This window comes from Gymnoscopelus microlampas (genome assembly GCF_963454915.1).
Source record: "Gymnoscopelus microlampas genome assembly, chromosome: 10".
NCBI lineage: Eukaryota > Metazoa > Chordata > Actinopteri > Myctophiformes > Myctophidae > Gymnoscopelus > Gymnoscopelus microlampas.
This window is the reverse complement of record NC_139947.1, coordinates 5,628,871-5,649,567: the sequence shown is the minus strand read 5'-3', so window position 1 is coordinate 5,649,567 and position 20,697 is coordinate 5,628,871. Positions and strand designations below refer to the sequence as shown.

The 20,697-nt window shown below is 41.2% G+C and overlaps 1 protein-coding gene and 1 pseudogene across 2 annotated transcripts in view; both read left to right on the top strand.

The window, feature by feature from the left end:
* Nucleotides 1–20,697, top strand: part of LOC311054056 (acid-sensing ion channel 1-like) — a gene marked incomplete at its 5' end in the record, with an annotated part of 138,388 nt that overhangs the window by 37,263 nt on the left and 80,428 nt on the right. The window lies entirely within an intron of this gene.
* On the top strand, nucleotides 14,602–16,484 carry LOC311053223 (thimet oligopeptidase-like; annotated as a pseudogene). The gene is made up of 2 exons: nucleotides 14,602–14,780; nucleotides 15,019–16,484. The product of its transcript is annotated as a thimet oligopeptidase-like (transcript).

Below are 20,697 nucleotides of genomic sequence, written 5' to 3'. Positions count from 1 at the left end.
ATCTGCACAACTGTATAACTCGGGGGGTAGTTCAGGTTTATACACACAGGCAGCATCCAGCAGTGTAATCAACAGGCTTTAGGACAGCAAGGTTACTCACAGAGAGAGAGTAAAATGCAGTTTTACTCACAGTACATAAACAGCAGTGGTGGAAAAAAGTACTCACATGTTTTACTTAAGTAAAAGTATCAATAGTGCAATGCAGAAATACTCTGTTAGGGTGCGCTCCCACCAAAACATGGTCGGCTAGCGTTAAACGCAGGTTGTGCAGGTTGTGTAGATCGGCTAAAAATAGCCGATCTACAAGCTGCCTTTGTGAGTGCACGTGCGCGCGCGCACACACACACACACACACACACACACACACACACACACACACACACACACACACACACACACACACACACACACACACACACACACACACACACAAGTTTATTTATAATAGCGCCACCATCAGGTCAACTGGGGTATTTGTTTTGCAAACAACACATCATTGGGGTAAATGTCATGTCTGTAACATTTACAATCTGATAGGAATATGCTAAACTACAACAGGAGAGATATAGAAGAAATTGGCCAGCCCACATTTTAACACATTGACTGCCAAGGACGTAATATTAAGTATTCTCAAATCCAAACGCTTCACTGCCAAAGACGTATAATATTACGTCATCATGGTGTTTTTTAGTGATTACGCTAGACCTTCGCCAACCTATGAATGATGCCTTGACTTCCAGAGAAGGATCCACCCAGAAATGACATAATCTAAAACATGTTCACCCCGTCCACTACAATGTTATCAGATTTATAAAAATACATTTATCTCGGATTTCTTTTCCCAGATTGTGTTTTTGGTGAAAACAAGCTATATTCAACATGCCGATAACTACAGAACAGACGATCGCGGTTACAATGTTGTTTTTTTCCCGGTGGAAAGAAGACAGACTTCCACCGAGACATCGCTTGTTTACGTCCGGTTGGAAAAAAATGTCAAGTACTGTATTTAAGTACAATTTTGCGGTACTTCTAATTTACTGGAGTATTTCTTACAATTGTCTATACTTTTACTTCTACTCCACTACAATTATTTGATATAAATATTACATTATTCAACATACATTAACCACTTTAGCCCTATTTTATACCTAGGCTATAGACCCCTTAACAGACGACGTCACACTGATAAGAACCAGTATGCGCTAAATGAAACCCATTCTATCAGGTCTCGCCAGGACGTGCCACACTAGCCAACACACAAGAGGGGGTTGGGGTGTGCTGAAACTAGCGCACCCCGAAACAACAGGTTGGAAATTGATTGCGTGAAACAATCACCTGCGCATCCAGTCTCAATGTTAGTAAACAATTAATTGGTCTATTTGAAAATAGCAGATCTACAAACTCACAACGCGTTGTGAGCTTGTGGATCTACTATTTTCAAACATTTTAGCACTTTTACTTTTGGTACTTTAAGTACATTTTCATACCAATACTTTTACTCAATTTTACTCAAGTAAATTTTTAACTCCGGACTTTTACTTGTAACAGAGTACTTATACATTGCAGTATTGATACCTTTACTTAAGTAAAAATATTTGAGTACTTTTTGCAGCACTGCAAAAGAGTGAAACTAAATGGAGTTTCCCCCTGACAACATGGAACGTTGACGGAAGCTGGAAAGAAACCAAGTTGTGGCAGTGAAGCCATGGTTGTTCTGGTTAGAGTCCTCAAGGGAAGACATGCAGAGGAAAAGACTGCAGAGCCTTCAGGCTGGAGCAGGGCTTTGTGGGCAGTGGAGTGGAGGGGATATTTTATATTCTTAGTTACTTTCCCCTACTGCTCTCCAGACTGTCCACACGCCACCTGTCTGTCTGTGGGAGGGGGTTGGTGTCACCTTGCAGTGACACCTGTCCACCCTCAGGGCTCACAAGTCAAGCAGCGTTTAACTCTTTTTCTTACTCCTTCCCTCGTTCTCTCCTCCCTCCAGCAATTTTCCACTTCCACTCCCCCCCCCCCCCCCTCCGGGCACCACCATGCTGCTTATGCTTTATGTCCTGCTCTCTCTACCTCTATACCTCTCTCTCTCTCTACCTCTCTCTGTGTGTGTGTGTGTGTGTGTGTGTGTGTGTGTGTGTGTGTGTGTGTGTGTGTGTGTGTGTGTGTGTGTGTGTGTGTGTGTGTGTGTGTGTGTGCGTGCGTGCGTGCGTGCGTGCGTGCGTGCGTGCGTGCGTGCGTGCGTGCGTGCGTGCGTGCGTGCGTGCGTGTCTCTGTCTCTCTGTCTCTCTGCCTCTCTGTCTCTCTGTCTCTCTGTCTCTGTCTTTCTCTGTCTCTCTGTCAGCGGTACCCCTAACCCTCTTTAGAGCCGCTGACTTCCTCATAAATACTGTCTCAGTATTCCCTTGCCCTAATAAGGAGCTAATTAGAGCTATAATGTGAAATAGCGGCGCAACAGTTACTCAAACTAATGAAACAAAAGATGTTTTCAGGTTCCGGGGCCACATTTAAAATTTTGAGAGGCACTGACCCAGACCACCAGGTGAACGCTCACAGCTCATAATGCAGACTAATCCTGTTCACCAAAACACATATCTGTCAGCATTGGGAGCACAGTAGGGCCATTCAAGTTCAACTATCAGCATTGTGTTTCAAAACGCTGAGATTCAAATAAATTCTCTCCCTGAGAAGCGATGGGTGTATCGCTTGTGGGTGTATACTCAAAAGTACAATTTTTTGCTTAAGTAAAAGTATCAATACCGCAATGTAGAAATAGTTACAAGTAAAAGCCCGGAATTAAAAATTGAATTGAGTGAAAGTACAAAAGTATTGGTATCAAAATGTACTTAAAGTACCAAAAGTAGAAAGTACTCATTATGCAGAATGTACCATTTCACACGTTTTTAAATGTATAAAAATCTTTTGAAAATAGCCGATCTACAAGCTCACAATGAGTCGCATTGTGACGCATTGTGACCTTGTAGATTATTTTCAAATGTCCGAAATGTATATAGGGCTGAAGTGGTTAATGTATGTTTTGTAATAATAATCAAAATCTACAAAGTAACTAGAAACTAAAGTTTTCAAATAAATGTAGTAAATAAAAGTACAATATTTGCCTCTGAGATGTAGTGGAGTAGAAGTAAAAGAACAGAACATTTGAAATATTCCAGTAAAGTAAAAATACCTCAGAATTGTACTTAAGTACAGTACTTGAGTAAATGTACTTAGTTACTTTACACCACTGACTGTAGGTTATCATATCCCTCCCTCAGTCTCCGACCACCTCCACCGTCATGTCCCCATCCGCTCCCTCAGTTCTGGGGACCACCAAGACCAAGCTCCCGGTGGTCCCCAAGACCAAGCTCCCAACATGAGGCAATAGGGTTTTTCCTGTGGAATGCACTCCCCAACCATAAAGAAGCCTCCTACCTCCCATCCTTCCAAACCGCTCTCAAATCCCACCTCTTCTTCAATCCTGCTGTCCGCAGCTAAATGCTCACCCATTGTTTTAGTGTTATAGTGTTTTTATTGATTTTACTCTAAGACATAACTTTTTTTCCTAATAACGTTGATTCTGCACAAAACTTAACGTTTTGTTTTCTCCCTTCCCCAATAAAGTGACCTTGAGTGCCTAGAAAAGCGCTACATGAATCTGAGACATTATATTATTATTATTATTACTATTGTTATCATTATTATTGTTTTATTACAGTTTTGGACAATTTCTGCCCAACAGTGATGACACTGTTGGGCAGAAATTGTCCAAAACTCTTACCTGTCACAAGCTCTTGTTAATACTTTTCATTGGTTCAATATTCATAAAATAGACAGACTTAAAGGGGAATACCACTCATTTTCAACATTGAACTATGTGTTGTAACTTAATGGGTTACAGTTAATTTGCATGATTGATTTAATTGCTGGTAAATTCATAAAGTACTATTTACAGTTAAAAGCAGAGTTAAAAGGGAAATATTTCATTTAATAGAGTTTATTGATGTTGTTTATTGAGAAACATTGTTTGACACTGTATTGTTACATTTCTATTTGTATATCTAACGAGGGGTTACGTGAAAACTGCAAAAGCTAAGCTAACCAGTCTAAAGACCTGTTTGTACCATTTGTATCACACTTTTTTTCCTATATAAAGTACCAACTTTAACTCCATATTTTCGACGTCCTGTCCAATACTTGACCGTAGTTATTCTACACTATGTCTTTAATACACCTTAGAGCTGTTGTGTGGAAGTAAGGAAAAAGTCTCCCCCCTTCTATGTTGCCTAGAACTGGATAATTAATTCAGGTCATGTGATCAGTGACATTCACAAGGCGTACTTTTGGCTGAGGGGGCGGAGCCAAAAGTACACCTTGCTTATGTCACTGATCACATGATCTCAATCAATTATCCAGTTCTAGGCAACATAGAAGGGGGGGGCTCTTTTCTTATTTCCACACAACAGTTCTAAGGTGTATTAAAGACATAGTTTGATGAGTGGTCTTTCGCTTTAACCACTTTCAAGATATTGCAAAGGTAGTGGAAATTACAGCAGAGAGAGAGAGAGAGAGAGAGAGAGAGAGAGAGAGAGAGAGAGAGAGAGAGAGAGAGAGAGAGAGAGAGAGAGAGAGAGAGAGACTAAGCAGTGTACAGTAGGTGTTTATACAGAGATCAGTACGGTGCACATACTGCAGCAACACTCACATGATTGACGTTACGGTCGCTTGTATTCCAGTTCTGTCACAACAGCTCCAATGTGGCTGCTGTGTTTGCACATTATTGTAGCTCACCCTGCAGATATGGGACTTTTTGTTATGATATTAGTCATGTTTTCAAAAATCTTTTGGGGGGGAGGTTTGTAATCTGTGGGAAGCCTGTGTGTTGGTACAGTTGGCAGGTAGTTAAAAAGTACAGCTGTTTTTTTGCCACCTCGTTTTGTCGTGCAGCGGGAGACAAAACCTCTCATCTCCATATTCTAACGTTTTGTAACTTCGCGTCACCAGACTTTCCACCGCGGAGGAAAGCCTGGTATTTGTTCGAAACCCCAAGTCGTGTGATCTGGTTTAGAAAAAAGGGGGGAAAAAATGGTGGTTCTGGTGGTTAGTTCCAGGTTGGCGTCACATAGTTTTTGTTCCCCACATAATGCGAATCAATTTGTTTAGTCTCGCTAGTCGCGCTACAAGTTAGAATAAAATATGAAAAAATATATAAAATATGAGTTTTTCACGATTGTTAACACACAAAAAGTGAACACAATTTGCACACCCTTCACTTCATGTACTAATCGCTTGAACCCAATTTGACAATACTTCACACTCCCTTATCTGCATTAGACTCTGACTTTCCTTCTTTACACTCTGATGTCAATAACACATCACCTTGTTGTCCAAACACTACACACAATGTTCAGTTGTTGCACACACTTCTCACGTAAAATCTCAACGCATCGACCTACAACACACACATATTCAAATTTCCAAACATTCAAGTGTGTGAGGTCCCAGGACCACCCACATTTTCCAGATACCTTCCACCTTATTCTCCTTTCCTGAATCCGCTGGCTGACCACTGGTACTACAGCCTCACACAAAATAACCAAAAGTAGCAGATCCACAAGCTCGAAACCAGAGGAGTAAAGTAACTAAGTACATTTACTCAAGTACAATTTTTAGGTATTTTTTACTTTACTTGAGTATTTCCAATTTTCGTTACTTTTACTTCTACTCCACTACATCTCAGAGACAAATATTGCACTTTTACTCTACTACAATTATTTGAAAACTTTAGTTACTAGTTACTTTTACTCGATTTTGATAATTATTACAAAACATACATTACCCACTTCAGCCCTACATACATTTCTGCCATTTGAAAATAGCCGATCGGCTATTTTCAAAAGATTTTATACATTTTAGATCTGATAACTTGTGAAACATTCTGCAGAAGGGCGCGCTCCCACCGCACTTTTAGTGAGGTAACAGTTTTGAACATAATGAGGTTTCCTCCCCGACAGAGATGACAGTCTGTCTTAGTGTTGGGATCCAGGCCTGCTCTGTAGGCAGTCTCTCTCTCCTCTCTCTCTCTCCATGGCTCTCACTGAGTCTGTACACGCCGATTTCCTTTCGCTTTGGATCAGTCCGAGCGCTCAGGTCTTCTGCCACTGTGTGTATTCTCTGTTTAGGGACGAATGGCGTTCCAATTTGCTCTGGGTTTTAGGTCCATTCTTTCCAATGAGACAGATCGTATTTTTTTACAGGGTGGCTTGAAGACATTTGTTGTTTCCCCAGGACCCAAACTACCCCGAAAAATAGCAGATCTACAAGCTCACAACGCGTCACGTTGTGACGCGTTGTGAGCTTGTAGATCTGCTATTTTCACTACTTTCTCAAAAGTTAGAATTTCTTTGATTTATTTATTCATGATATTCTTTAGAAAAATGTTATGATTCGTTTTAAATTGATCAAAAAATGTTGATTCTTTTAGGAGACATTTTTGAAAATCCTTTGAAATGATGAAAAACAAAATGTAGGAAACGAAAGATAAAGGACTATTTACTTGTGACCCACAAAAATGGGTCCCCGACGCACACAGCAGGTCGGGCCCCGACCTGCTGTGTGGGAACCAGAGTCCCTTGGTATGGAGCGTGTCTGGGTCACTTTCTTTTAGTTGATTGTAAAATTTAAACACTGGCCCTTGAGTCTTGACTCATTCACTGCCAAGCACGTAATTGACGTGTTTTTTTCCCCAAATGGATCAAAACGCCTCTATCTTGAGTTCATTCTTTTTGCCCTGGATTTTGCGAGCCATGTTATTTTCAACGTGCTGCTAGAACAGCAGGGGCCGATCGCGTGGGGAATGTTTGTTCTCTGGGCAATGCACACACACACATAATAATGAACATACATTTTCTGTGACCAGTTGAAAGGATAAAAAAAAAAAAATGCAGGCAGCGGGCAAACGCAGCCAGAAACTAAGTCTGGCAGTGAAAGAGTTAATGCGCTTAATCGTCCTAATTCTGCTCTGCGGGTGTTAGTTGGTGTTTTTCGGCTGTGGCGAATGGATCTGCAGAACTCTGAATGCGATTAAGATTAAGAGTCTCAATTTGGTGTTTTTCCCATTTTGTAACATGCATGGTTGGCAGGTGTTACCCAGGACCTCACAACCTTGCAATGTGTCTCTCTCAAATCATAACTCCATCCCGAATCCACCGCAGGTAAAAACGCGAGCGGACTGTCCATGTGCTAGATCGCATATTTTATCGCTTGAATAAAAAAAAAATTGGTTGATGTCTATCGTTCATAATGACAGAAACCTCGCCACAGTGTTTTTGTCACAAATAGGCCGCCGTAGTGTTTACAAGTGGACTTGGATGAAATACTGTAGGCTCTATGCACAGCAGCCATATTATCACTTCATTCACAGGTGTTACCAATGATACTAATGAAGGCCCTGTTCCATTTAGTGTAGCGCAGTGGTTTCCAAAAATCTGAAATCTAACACAAACACTGTGGAGAGTTTTCTGTTATTATGAAAGTCAGATATCACAAAAAAAAAAGAAAAAGATCTAGCACATGGACTGTCTGCTCGTTTTTTTAGCTGCGGTGGACTCGGGATGGAGTTATAAAAATGTTCTACGATGTACCACTCGTCCTACGATATAATAACATCATATAAAGGTAAGAAAAAGGCTAGGCCAAAAGTCTCCTTTTGGTCAGCGTTAGCAAGGATGCTAATTTTGATCCATAGTCCCTAACCAATGCAACGAGATATTGCAGGGGACAAACACTAATACATGTTCCTGCCATCTGACCTCAGACAACGAAGACCACAACTAAACATCAAAAAGGTCGACAATACAACAATATAAAGTGCACACATGTGCACCCTCTCTCTCTCTCACACTCTCTCTCTTTCTCTCTCCCCTTTTCTCTTTCTATTACAATCTCTGTATGTTATTTCATACAGAGATTGATGTTTTGTGTTGAGTGGAAATAAAGAATCTCCCTCCTGGAGTGAAGCTCCCCGGTGTGACAATATTTCACACCCTGCTGAGAGAGAAATGTGCTGAGGCTGCAGGCGCGCACACGCGCACACACACACACACACACACACACACACACACACACACACACACACACACACACACACACACACACACACACACACACACACACACACACACACACACACACACACACACACACACACACACACACACACACACACACACACACACACACACACACTTCCCAGAGAGCCACTGTAAGCAACTGTGACTCTACAAAGGAGCAGAGCTTAACCTATTAAGACCCGGGAACGCAGCTCTGTCATTTTAGATTTCTTTGGCTATTCAAAAATAGCAGATATACAAGCTCATAGCCCGGCACCGAGTGCCGCGCTATGAGCTTGTATATCTGCTATTTTTGAAAAATCGTTAACATACATTTTATGCAAATCTTTGAATATATAGTTTTTTAAAGCGAACATTTGTAACTCAAATCTTTGCTTCTGGGCGGCCTACAAGCTCATAGTGCGGCTATATCTAAAATGACAGAGATGCGCGTTCCCGGAATGAATGGGTTAAGCTAACGTCACTATATTACCTGAAGCAATCTGAAGGTGACAGCTGGAGAAGAGACATGCTGGGCCCTGAGATAACACTACACACACACACACACACACACACACACACACACACACACACACACACACACACACACACACACACACACACACACACACACACACACACACACACACACACACACACACACACACAGTATAAATCAGGCATACTTCGAACCCTAAAACCCTAAACCACCAAATGCTTAGTCCTAACCACAACCTGAATCCTTTTCTAATTGTAAACAAAACAAAACCTGTTTTTAATGATACAACAACCATTCTTTGTCATTGAAAATGTTCCTCACAATGTCTATTTCTCATATTGCCCTCACAAATGGGGGGGGAGTAGGAACTATCAAATAACGACCAATCAGAAGACGGGGTGGAGCGAAGTTAAACCAATGAAGAACAATAACTGTGCGGGAACGCATGTGTGTCATTTTCGATTTTAGCTATATAACCATTATTTTATACTTTGGCTATTAAAAAATAGCAGATCTACAAGCTCATAGCACGGCACTCGGTGCCGTGCTATGAGCTTGTAGATGTGCAAAAAATCTGAAAACCCACCTTTACAAAGTTGCTTTTAACAACACTCGCAGTTTTGATGTATCTTTTGTGTTTATCTATTGTTATGTTTATTGATCTATTTCTTGAGTTGTGTTTTTCTTTCAAAACTTGCCTGTCATGCCTATTGGTTTATTTGTTTTGCGATTTCTTCTGTTAAGCACTTTGTGACTCTGCTCTCAAAAGGTGCTATACGCATAAAGTTTATTATTATTACATTATAAGTATGACAAGTAAAGGGACATTCAAATAGCTGCTCGATAGCCTTGTGGTTATTACTGAAGTTACTGTGATCCTGTAACACCATAAAACGTAATAAAACATAAAACTGATATTTCTTCCATGACACTGCTATGTCTGTGAGTTCTCCATTAGTTGGATAGTAAATGAGTTTTGGAGAGCACCGCCCCAGACCTGGCCAGAACATAATGACATTTATTTTGATGAATATGTCTCTGTATGAGGAATGTATACCATTAGTGTGGATTCTCTTACTTTCTGGTAAGCTTTGATTTATGGTCTACATGTAGCTCCGTTATCCATAAAGATAATTTGATGAATTGGATAATTCATTTACTTAAGGCCGGTGCCTGGTGGTAATAATAATAATAATAATAATAATAATAATAATAATAATAATAATAATAATAATAATAATGGATTTTATTTATAATGCACTTTATATTTGTGAAAATCTCAAAGTGCTACGATAAGCGGAGGTGGCCAAAGGTGGAAAGTGGGTCATACATGGGCAACTTGCGGCCCGGGGGCCACATGCTGCCCCCACCTTCACTTAATGCGGCCCACAGGTTAATATCAGAATATTGATATATTATTGATTTCAGCTGTTACAATTCCAAACATGCAAACATGACCCGCTTTAATTACTTCAGTCTAAATTAGCAGCTTAATGACTAGTATTAAAATAAAATGTATTTTTATGTCCAATGTATTTAAGTTCATAAAGTTAACATAAGTATAACTAAATGCATTTGAAATTAAACAAAAATGTTACTTTTCAGGATTCCGATTCAAAACTAGCAACAAAAAAACAGGATTATAATTCAAATAAAGCAAAAATAGCAGATCTACAAGCTTGTAGATTGGCAATTTTAGCTACTTTTGTGTGACATAGAATAGCCCGACAGTATATGCAATGTGGCCCTCTGGAAATAAAGTCTCCATCATCAAAGTTGCCCAACCCTGGTTTAAGTACACATACTCAAGCACTGCACTAACTTGTACTTTTCACTCCACTACAACTATTTGAAAACTATTAGTATACTTTGCTGATTAAAAATGTTAATACAAAATATACGTTAAGTGATAAATTATGACGTATAGGTTCAGCTACCCAGCTTATAAAGTAAAGTAAAAGTAATTAAAATCCTCCCCACTGTTAGAAGGTACAGTATTAAAGTGATGAACACAAAATGCATTACTAATTACAATCCAATAATATGATTGCGTAATGGATCATACTGCAGGGTGAGCACTTTTGCATGTGATACAGTACTGCAAGTATGTTTTGATGCCAAAATACTAATGTAGAAGTATGAGTGGTATTGCACAGACCACAGCACCTGCGAGGACCCGGGTTTGAATCCAATTCCCGTCTTATCAAGCCTCTCCGCCCATGGGTATATCTACACTCTCTAATCTGAAGAAAAAGGGGGGAAAAAAATAGAGAAAATAATGAATGAAACAAATATATGTTTTATAACAGAAACAGCAACTATCATGTTCCTAACTAAGCAGGAAATACACACATTATAATATGATTATACGCAACTTCCGTTGCTGGAAGGCCCGGATAATTCTACAATCATCTTTAACTAAAACTGACTGGGTCCATTTTGACACTCTAATGCTGTGTTCACACTGGCAGATACAAAATATACAGAGATACAAACAGACAGCATCTGTCGCTTTGTAGCTTTGTGTCTGAAGTTGAAACCAGCTCTACTTATTTGTAGCTTTTGTAGCAGATCTACAAACGTTGGATGTATCTTTGTATCTTCATGTGGCTGGCTTCCATTGAAAATACGGTAGCCTGTAGCTTTGTAGCTGCTAGTGTGAAAGCAGCATGTGTGTGTGGGTGTGCGTGCGTGCGTGCGTGCGTGCGTGCGTGCGTGCGTGCGTGCGTGCGTGCGTGCGTGCCTGTACGTATTGAGGCTGTTGTTTTGAAGACTGCAAACAGAAAAACAAATGAGGCCTCAGAGACTGAAACTACAGCCTCCCTGCTGTGTCAGGAACACACACACACACACACACACACACACACACACACACACACACACACACACACACACACACACACACACACACACACACACACACACACACACACACACACACACACACTGTATGAGAACACTGTTTTATGTTTAGTTTTTTGTGTTAATATCACATCAGCAACAAAAAAGATACAGCATACAATGTGAAGGAGAATGACTAAAACCTCTCCAGAGGCTGAGAAGAAGAAGTGCTATTCTCTCCAGACAGTATTATGAAATGGTGATTTTTCATACAATATGTTTGTATTCTGTTATTGCTATTTTGTTTAGAAATTTCGCTGGAGGATATTAAGCCCCTTGAGATGCAGCATCTTCAAAGCACAACAGAAAACAGAAAACAATCCATCAACACAGAACAAAAACATATCATCAAGGACATACACATAGAGGCTCTTCCACCATCTCAAACTATCACTTACCTACATATTGAAATAAAATGTATTGATTTGACAACGCAATCTAAAAAGCCTCTAAAAAGCAAAATAACACAAGAAAGAGAATTGTACATTCATCTCACAGCAGTGAAGAAGCCATAAACTCATGTCCTCATTGATTTAAGTAACCTCACCTTACACAGAACCGTACAAGACACCACATTCTAATTTCTATTAAAGTGACAGCTAAACACTAAGGCAATAATAATACTAATATTAATACTAACTAGAAAATGTGCTCCTCGGAGCACAGGTCTCCGCCAGTACTGTTCCTGATTAATCCTGTCTTACCTCACTTCAAAAGATATAAATGATCTTTTGAAGTGACACACCTATGTATAGGTCTCTATTTCATCATGCGTCTCGCTAGCCAATCAAAGCACACCCTTTCAACGTATTGTCAAGTGTCACGTGAAGCTTGACCAATGTTAGCTTGGTGGACACACGGAAGGACGAGAACGAAAACATAGTCTCCCGGCGGAGACAATAATACTAATAATACTAATACTAATACTACTACTACTAATAATAATAATATAATAATAATAATACGTGACTGGGCCCTTCGCACCTCTGTCCACGTTAGGGGCAAATATTGACCAATTATAACAGGAAAAGAGCTAAGTAACTCTAATGAAGGACAAGGACTTTCAACCGAGTCCAGTGAGGTGACTCATGACTCTGTACAACAAACTGTTAAAAACCTATGGCAAAGGATAGAAACAATGAAATATTGACCAATCAGAATAGGGGGTGGGGCTAAGTAACTCCAATGAATGACAAGGACTCTCAACCGAAGTGACGCGACTCACAAGTCCATACGACAAACCGTTCAAAAGTTATAGTAAAAAATAGGAACTATCAAATATCAACCAATCAGAAGAGGGGGTGGAGCTAAGTAAAACCAATGAAGGACAAGGACTTTAAACCAAGTTCAATGAGACGACTCAAAAGTGGCTACCACAAACTGTTCAAAAGTTATAACAAAAGATAGAAACGATTAAATACCGACCAATCAGAAGAGGGGACGGAGCTAAGTAACACCAATGAAGGACAAGGACTCTCTACCAAATCACTTAGCATGACTCACAAGTCTGTACGACAAACCGTTCAAAAGTTATAGCAAAAAATAGTACTATCAAATATCGACCAATCAGAAAACAGAGCTAGGTAAAACCAATGAAGAACAAGAACTGTGATCTGAGTCCAGTACACTCTGGAAAAATATTCCTTCTTGTGGCAGGATTTGCAAGTAGCCTTAGTAGCAGGACATGAGGGAGCATTCGACTGACAGATCCACATCTGAAACATGTACGGGGCCGTGGTCAAAATGATTTATTTTGTACTGCTTGTACTTGATTTATCTCCAACCATGCATTTAGCTCGTTCAGCTGCAGACTCAATCTGTGTAGCAAGCGTGATAGCCTTATCTAGATTGAGGTTAGGCTCCAGTAGGAGTGTCTCCCTAATATGTGCATTTGTGACATATTGGATAAGCTGATCCCGGAGCATCTCATGAGTCTAATCACCAAAGTCACATGATGATGCATGCTCTCTGAGAGCAACCACATATTGGGTGACAGTCTCATTTGGGCCTTGTGCTCGTTTTCTGAACGTATGACATTCCACTACCACATTAGAAATGTGCTCTTAGTTCAGTAACACCAGTATCACCTGTATTTGGCAGTGAGTGAAAATGTCCTTCCGTTCCAAGGCAGTGAAGCAGTACAGCCCTTTTTCTTGCAGCAGGCCATGCATTCCCTGTTGCATTTATGACCAGTAGGTAGTTGTCAAACATTTGCATCCATGACTTGAATGGAATTGTAGGCTTTCCAGGGCAAGGCAAAAACGGAGCAGGACAAGGCACATTTACTGCCATCTTTGCAAAAAAAATGTCATCTGTAGTCAAAGTATAGCAGGTGGGTTACCTTCTCACCAATTTGTAGAGGTGGATGGCAATGAATAAAACACTCGAGAGCATGGATCCATTTACATTGACAATTCTTTGATAGTTCTCAGCATTGGCTTCACAGCATGGCATACATTGCATTTCACTTCCTCTCCGCACTTCTTTATTATATCACCTCTTTAGTGAAGGCTACCTACAGTACAGTGACACCAGGGGTGTAGAAAAGTAACTACATGCATTAAACAGTGAGTAACAGTAGGACACAACAAACTAGTAGTAACTAAAGTTTTCAAATAATTGTAGTGGAGTACAACATTTGCCTCTGAGATGGCATCAGATGGCATGTAGCACCATATATGGAATTCTAGCTATTCTACATCATGGACATCACAGCAAAAATCACAGTAAATCTCAACATATGGCTTTCAGCTGAAGTTCAAAGATGTCTTTGACATCACAGACAGTCTAGAGTGAATCTCTGAACTGCATTCCTTTACTTAGAGGACACACCAGAGCATCTACAGTATAAGTGTTCTGACCTTTGGAGATGGACACCCTTTGATCCAAACAGAGGGAGGTGCAGGGAAATCCTTTCATTTTACCATCTACTCCCGAACCAAATGAGTAACATCCAAACAGACTCACAGAGCTCAAACTATGTTATGATTGATTTCCACGAACATGGGCGCTACAGGAGAGGTGGGTTTCAGCAGCCCTACTCGGGTTTGCACCGGGAACCTTCTGCGCTGGGATCTGAGCCCTAAATAGATCCAGCAGATGTCTTACGAGCTCATTGCCAAGACCAAGAAGGTGTATGATGCCGTGCGTTCCCTGGAGCTGGACAGTGTCACCTTCAACAACACTCTGAAGGCCCTGGCTGACCTGGAAGCTGAGTACACCGTCCAGGAGAACATGTTGATCTTCCCCATGTACAGTATATGTCTCCCAGTAAGGAGGTGAGGGCCGCCAGCACATATGCATGTGAGAAGCTGTCTGTCTTTCAAGTGGTCATGAGGATGACAAACGACGTGGAGAACGAGGATTCTTGCTCTGGGATTGAAGGTGGATGAAGACAGTCTTCCTGCGAAGGATAAGAGATACATGGAGAGACTGCTGGTTGGGAAAACTAGCCAAGAGACACAAGACAACAATAAGAATATTAAGTATTTAAGTAATCTGTGTGGTCATACAAAGGATAAATAAATGGCGGCACACCGGGGCAGGACAAATTCCTCATATGTGCAACAGCACAGTGACCCAAAAAAGAAAAAAAAGGGATGGAGTGCATCTCCCCAAAGAGGAACCAGACCAGATCAAATGCATCAGTTTGACTTTCGGCAGGGATGAACTGGGAGGTCTGAGGACTTCCTGAGCTCCCTGGAGGCAGATGGAGACAAGCTGAAGATCACGCTGGCGTACAACGACTATTTCACCACCATGAAGAAACGCTTTGTTCCTGGAACACGCAAGAAACTTGGGAAAGCATTTGACTCGCTCTGTACAGTACATGAAGGAGTCGTTGAAGTCATGTTCTAGGACCTACGTCGACTCTGTCCTGAAGACAGATATGGCAAAGTCTGCCAAGAAGGTCTCCATCTTCCTGGAGGAGCTGGCCCATAAGCTGAAGCCACTGGGAGACAAGGAGAGAGCGAACCTCCTTAAACTAAAGGAGGATGAGTGTCAGAAGAGAGGTCTGCCATTCAATGGGGAGCTGCATGAATGGGACCTGCCGTACTACATGGCCCAGGTGACGAAGAACCAGTATGGAGTGGATCACAACCAGTTGAAGGAGTATTTTCCCTTGGAGGTTGTGACCCAGGGTCTGCTGGACCTCTGCCAGGACCTGCTGGGTCTGTCGTTCAGCCTGGTGCACGGCGCCCCCGTGTGGCATCCCGACGTCACTCTGTACTGCGTCACCGACCAGTCCTCTGGACAGACAGTCGGACAGTTCTACCTCGACCTGTTCCCCAGAGAGGGAAAGGACATCAGAGCAACTCAAAGCCCTGGATATTTCTTCCCGCTGCAGCCCGGCTGTCTGCTGTCTGACGGGAGCAGACAGATGGCTGTGAGTTTAGGTTGACTACGCTGCATTCAGTGCATTCAATGCGGAGACAGTTCTCCATCCATGATGCTGGAGAACTGGGTTTGGGAGAAGGAACCACTACGGAGAATGTCTAAACACTACAAGACAGGAGCTCCGATTCCTGACGACCTGCTGGACAAACTCATCAAGTCTCGTCTCGCCAACACCGGTATGGTCAACCTAAGGTAGTTCTGGCTAAATTGGACCAGGCTCGTCACACCCAGACTGGTTTGGACCCGGCTACTGAATGCATGAGGCTCAGCAGGAGTCCCTGCTTTTCAAGGGCCATCATATCAGCTATCTGTGACCACGTGGAAGGCGGCTTTGGTGCCATTTGTTGTGTCGCTACCTGTGGAGTGAGGTCTTGTCCACGGACATGTTCTACAGCCGTTTCAAAGAGGAAGGAATCATGAACCCTAAGGTGGGTTTGGACTACAGGAACTGCATCCTGAAGCCTGGTTGTTCTAAGGATGCCGAGGAGATGCTGAAGAACTTCTTGGGTCGTGAACCCAATCAGGAAGCGTTCCTCCTGAGCAGAGGACTAAAAGTTTCAACGTGTTCAGTCCATCCCAGGTAGAGAGGGACTTTCAACATCAAAGAAAAGGAAAATAAATAAACGAAAAGACAAAGACATTAAATAAAAGTAAAGACAAGAAGGAATTAGCAAAGAATTATAGGGTCAGCAATTTTGGAACATGCTCACAGCGACCCACCACACCAATCTCAGCAACACTGACGAGCAAGTATCTCTAATATAAGCCCATAGATGGGTAGCCTACAAAATGATCAATAAGAACACCTAAGTTCTAAGTTCGGCGTTCAAACATAAAAATGTATTAAAGCTGCAAGCAGCGATGACCGGGCCCTCGCACCTCTGTTCACGTTAGGGCCAAATATCGACCAATCAGAACAGGGAGTAAAGCTAGGTAACAATATCGAAGGAAAACTCATGAGAAACATGGACATGTGATCTGAGTCCAATGACATCATCCACAAGTCTGTATGGCAATCAGCTTAAAAATTACAAAGAAAAAAAAGGAAAAACTTGACCTTGTAGATCGGCTATTTTCCCTTCTTGTTTGGCGGTGAAACATGGAAGTTTGACGCTTCGCCATGGTCACACCGTTTTATGAAAACTCACGCTTTTGATACATTTTCATCGTTGAGGTCTCTTGTGTACGCTGAGTGAGTTTGAGGTAATTCCGACCATCCTCCTAAGAGGAGTTTGTTAAAGCATAGCCTGTGATAATGGAAAAAAAAAGCGCTTTAACGCCACAATAAATTCAAAATGGCTGACTTCCTGTTTGGTTTAGGTCATGGATCCAAGAGACTTTTTTGTAAGTCGGGACATGGTACAGGTGCCAGTGTGTACCAATTTTCGTACAAGTAGGGGAAACCGTATTGGTGGGGGCTAAACCGTATTTAGTAGGGGGCGCTATCGAGCCATTAGGCCACGGCCCTTTTCGAGACCATTAAAATACGTATTTTTTTGCCACTTGTGATTTTTTTGCCACTTAATTGTGATGTGTGTGCAAAGTTCTCTACACGTTATCTCAGAGTAATTAAAACTACTCTGTAATAACACTATAACACACACACACATTCCCCGTTACCAAGCAACAATAGAGATATAATGAGCTGGGTTATCACAGTGAAAACTATTTGCCAGCACATAAGGGCCAACAGTGTGATTGCTCTGTTGACCTCTCTCTCTCTCTCTCTCTCTCTCTCTCTCTCTCTCTCTCTCTCTCTCTCTCTCTCTCTCTCTCTCTCTCTCTCTCTCTCTCTCTCTCTCTCTCTCTCTCTCTCTCTCTCTCTCTCTCTCTCTCTCTCTCTCTCTCTCTCTCTCTCTCTCTCATAAAGACTTTTGAAAAAAACATCAATCATTTAGTTGAGTTGTAACAGGATCTAATTATAGCCATCAGTTAGTTGAGTTGTAATAGAATTCCTATCGGCTCAATTAAATCAGCCTCACGGTTTGTTCAAAGGCTTGTGACGGCTGGCGGCTTCAGGCCGTGTGAAAGTGTCACTACAGTTCTCCACTGCTTAGTCACTCTGAATGAAAGAAACCGTGGTCCATTTAATCATGGTCATCACCTAAATGAGCAGAACAATATGCCTGATAAACCAGTGTCACATCCCTGCTGCTTGTACTGGGTCCTTGTTTGTTTGTTGGATGGTCTCTGCCTGATGTGTCTTATAAGCAAGCGCCCAGCATCCGCCTTTGAAATTGAGTCTATATAGGAAGTGACAGTTATATGAATGGCCTGTAGTTTCTCAGTTTTACCCCTCAGAAGAAATAACTCTCAATGCAAGTGGGTGGGTTTTTGCCGAACTTTAGACTTGATTTTATTACCTTAATAAACATTGTCATAAATACTGTATGCTTCCAGTCGCTAGTTTAAAGTCTTCTTTCAATCGCCATAATATGCGTTTTGGTAAATTATGGTCCCATTTATTTTAAAATTGATGATAAAGTAGGATATGCTGTAGGAGGAGCGGGGTGATTTGATTGACCCCGCTACACAACCAATAGCATTCATTCCCCGCCCCCGCTCTTGATTGACAAGCTACCCAACCAATAGCAATCATTTCCGGTTGCCCAGGATACGACGCGATTTTACTCCAATTGAAATCGTTGAAAAATAGGCTTCATTTACGGCCTGTAGAAACCAATGGCGTCACTCTGTCCATTATTTTTTTACGGTCTATGCTTATAAGCCTGAATTACCCCAACAATAGCCTCGATCTCCAGGCTTTTATTGCTTAGTTTTGCTAAAAAATAAAAGCCTGGACCAGCGCATCGGTGTACCCGGTATGAGGAAGTGTTCATTTCCCCAACCAACCAGAGTGCAGTGGGCGTCGCTCGTAATGTTGCGTTAACGGGGCGGGGGTTGACGGACAGATCGGTGAACCAATGGGATGCAGCCGCAATCTCTCTGAGGCTCTATACACACGCCCCTCTATACACGAAATCAGGAGCGTTTTTCTAAAAAAATAGCCAAAGAAATCCTAAAATGACACAGATGCGTTCCCGGTCTTAAAGGGTTAAACATTGTTACACACACACACACACACACACACACACACACACACACACACACACACACACACACACACACACACACACACACACACACACACACACACACACACACACACACACACACACACACCACACACACACACACACACACACACACACACACACCCCTCGATATATTTCAACCAAACCTGTCACAGCTATTACTACAGGGTCTTTGTGATGGGGACCATGTTTGATCCCTCTGCGTCTATTTATAGATAATGGGTTTATGTGTAGCATGCAGTGGTGGAGAAAGTACTCACATGTTTTACTTAAGTAAAAGTATCAATACTGTAATGTAGGAATACTCTGTTGCCAGTGAAAGTCCGGAATTCAAAATTGACTTGAGTAAAAGTACAAAAGTATAGGTATCAAAATATACCTAAAGCACAAAAGTAAAAGTACTCATTGTGCATAATGTCCCATTTCACAAGTTCAAAATGTAAAAAAAATAGACTGTATGGTATTGTTTATGCTGATGGTCCGTGTGTCCAAGACAAATTTCTCCTACGGGAGACAAAATAAAATAACCTTGAACCTTGAACCTATCTACAAGCTCACAATGCGTTGCATGTAGCTTTTTTTTTCAAAAAGCCAAAATGTAAATAGGGCTGAAGTGGTTAATGTATGTTTTGGAATAATAATCAAGATCTACAAAGTAACTACTAACTAAAGTTTTCAAATAATTGTAGTGAGTAAATTTAAGTAAAAGTAAAATTCCAGTAAAGTAAAAGCCTTTTTACAGCACCTGAGTAAATGTACTTTACACACTGTTGGACTGGCATGAAAAGCTCATGCCATGGTTGTATCTGCAGACATCTGCAAAATATTCTAAATAATTGCTCTTACAATCAAAAGCATGTTTGAGTGGCAGCATTTCACTAGAACACAACAAGCGGATATGACATTGATTTGCGTCTATGAATTATGAATGATTTCTCCTGATTCACTCTGGAAGGTTTAGCATGGAACAGCTTCCCTCTGTGTTCAATCACGGGTGGCAGAAATCCATGTAGGCAGAGGGGCTTAAACCCTATTATACTGAGTTCAGTGGATCTCAAAGCGGGGTTCCGCACGGTCCCCAGCTTGATTGGTAACTCTGTGAGAGTTCACATATAGAATCAGTGGTGGAAAGTAACTAAGTAGATGTACTTACTGTAAGTACTGTACCTAAGTACAATTCTGAGGTACTTGTGCTTTACTTGAGTATTTCCAATTTCCAAAACTTGACTCCATGTACTCCACTACATCTCGGGTCCAAATATTGTAATTTTACTCCACTACATTTATTTGGAAACTTTAGTTACTAGTTACTTTGTTGATTTTGATTATTATTACAAAACATACATTAACCACTTCAGCCCTATATACATTTTGGCCATTTGAAAATAGCAGATCTACAAGCTCACAATGCGTCGCACCGCAACACATTGTGAACTTGCTATTTTTAAAAGATTTGTATACGTTTGAAAACTTGTGAAACAGGACATTCTGCATAATGAGCACTTTCTTTCTACTTTTGGTACTATAAGTGCATTTTGATACAAATACTTTTGTACTTTTACTTAAGTCAATTTTGAATTCCGGACTTTTACTTGTATACATTGTCTACATTGCATTGTATTGATACTTTTACTCAAGTAAAACATGTGAGTACTGTTTTCCATCACTAGCGGTGCATGGTCCTGGATGATGCCATGAGCTA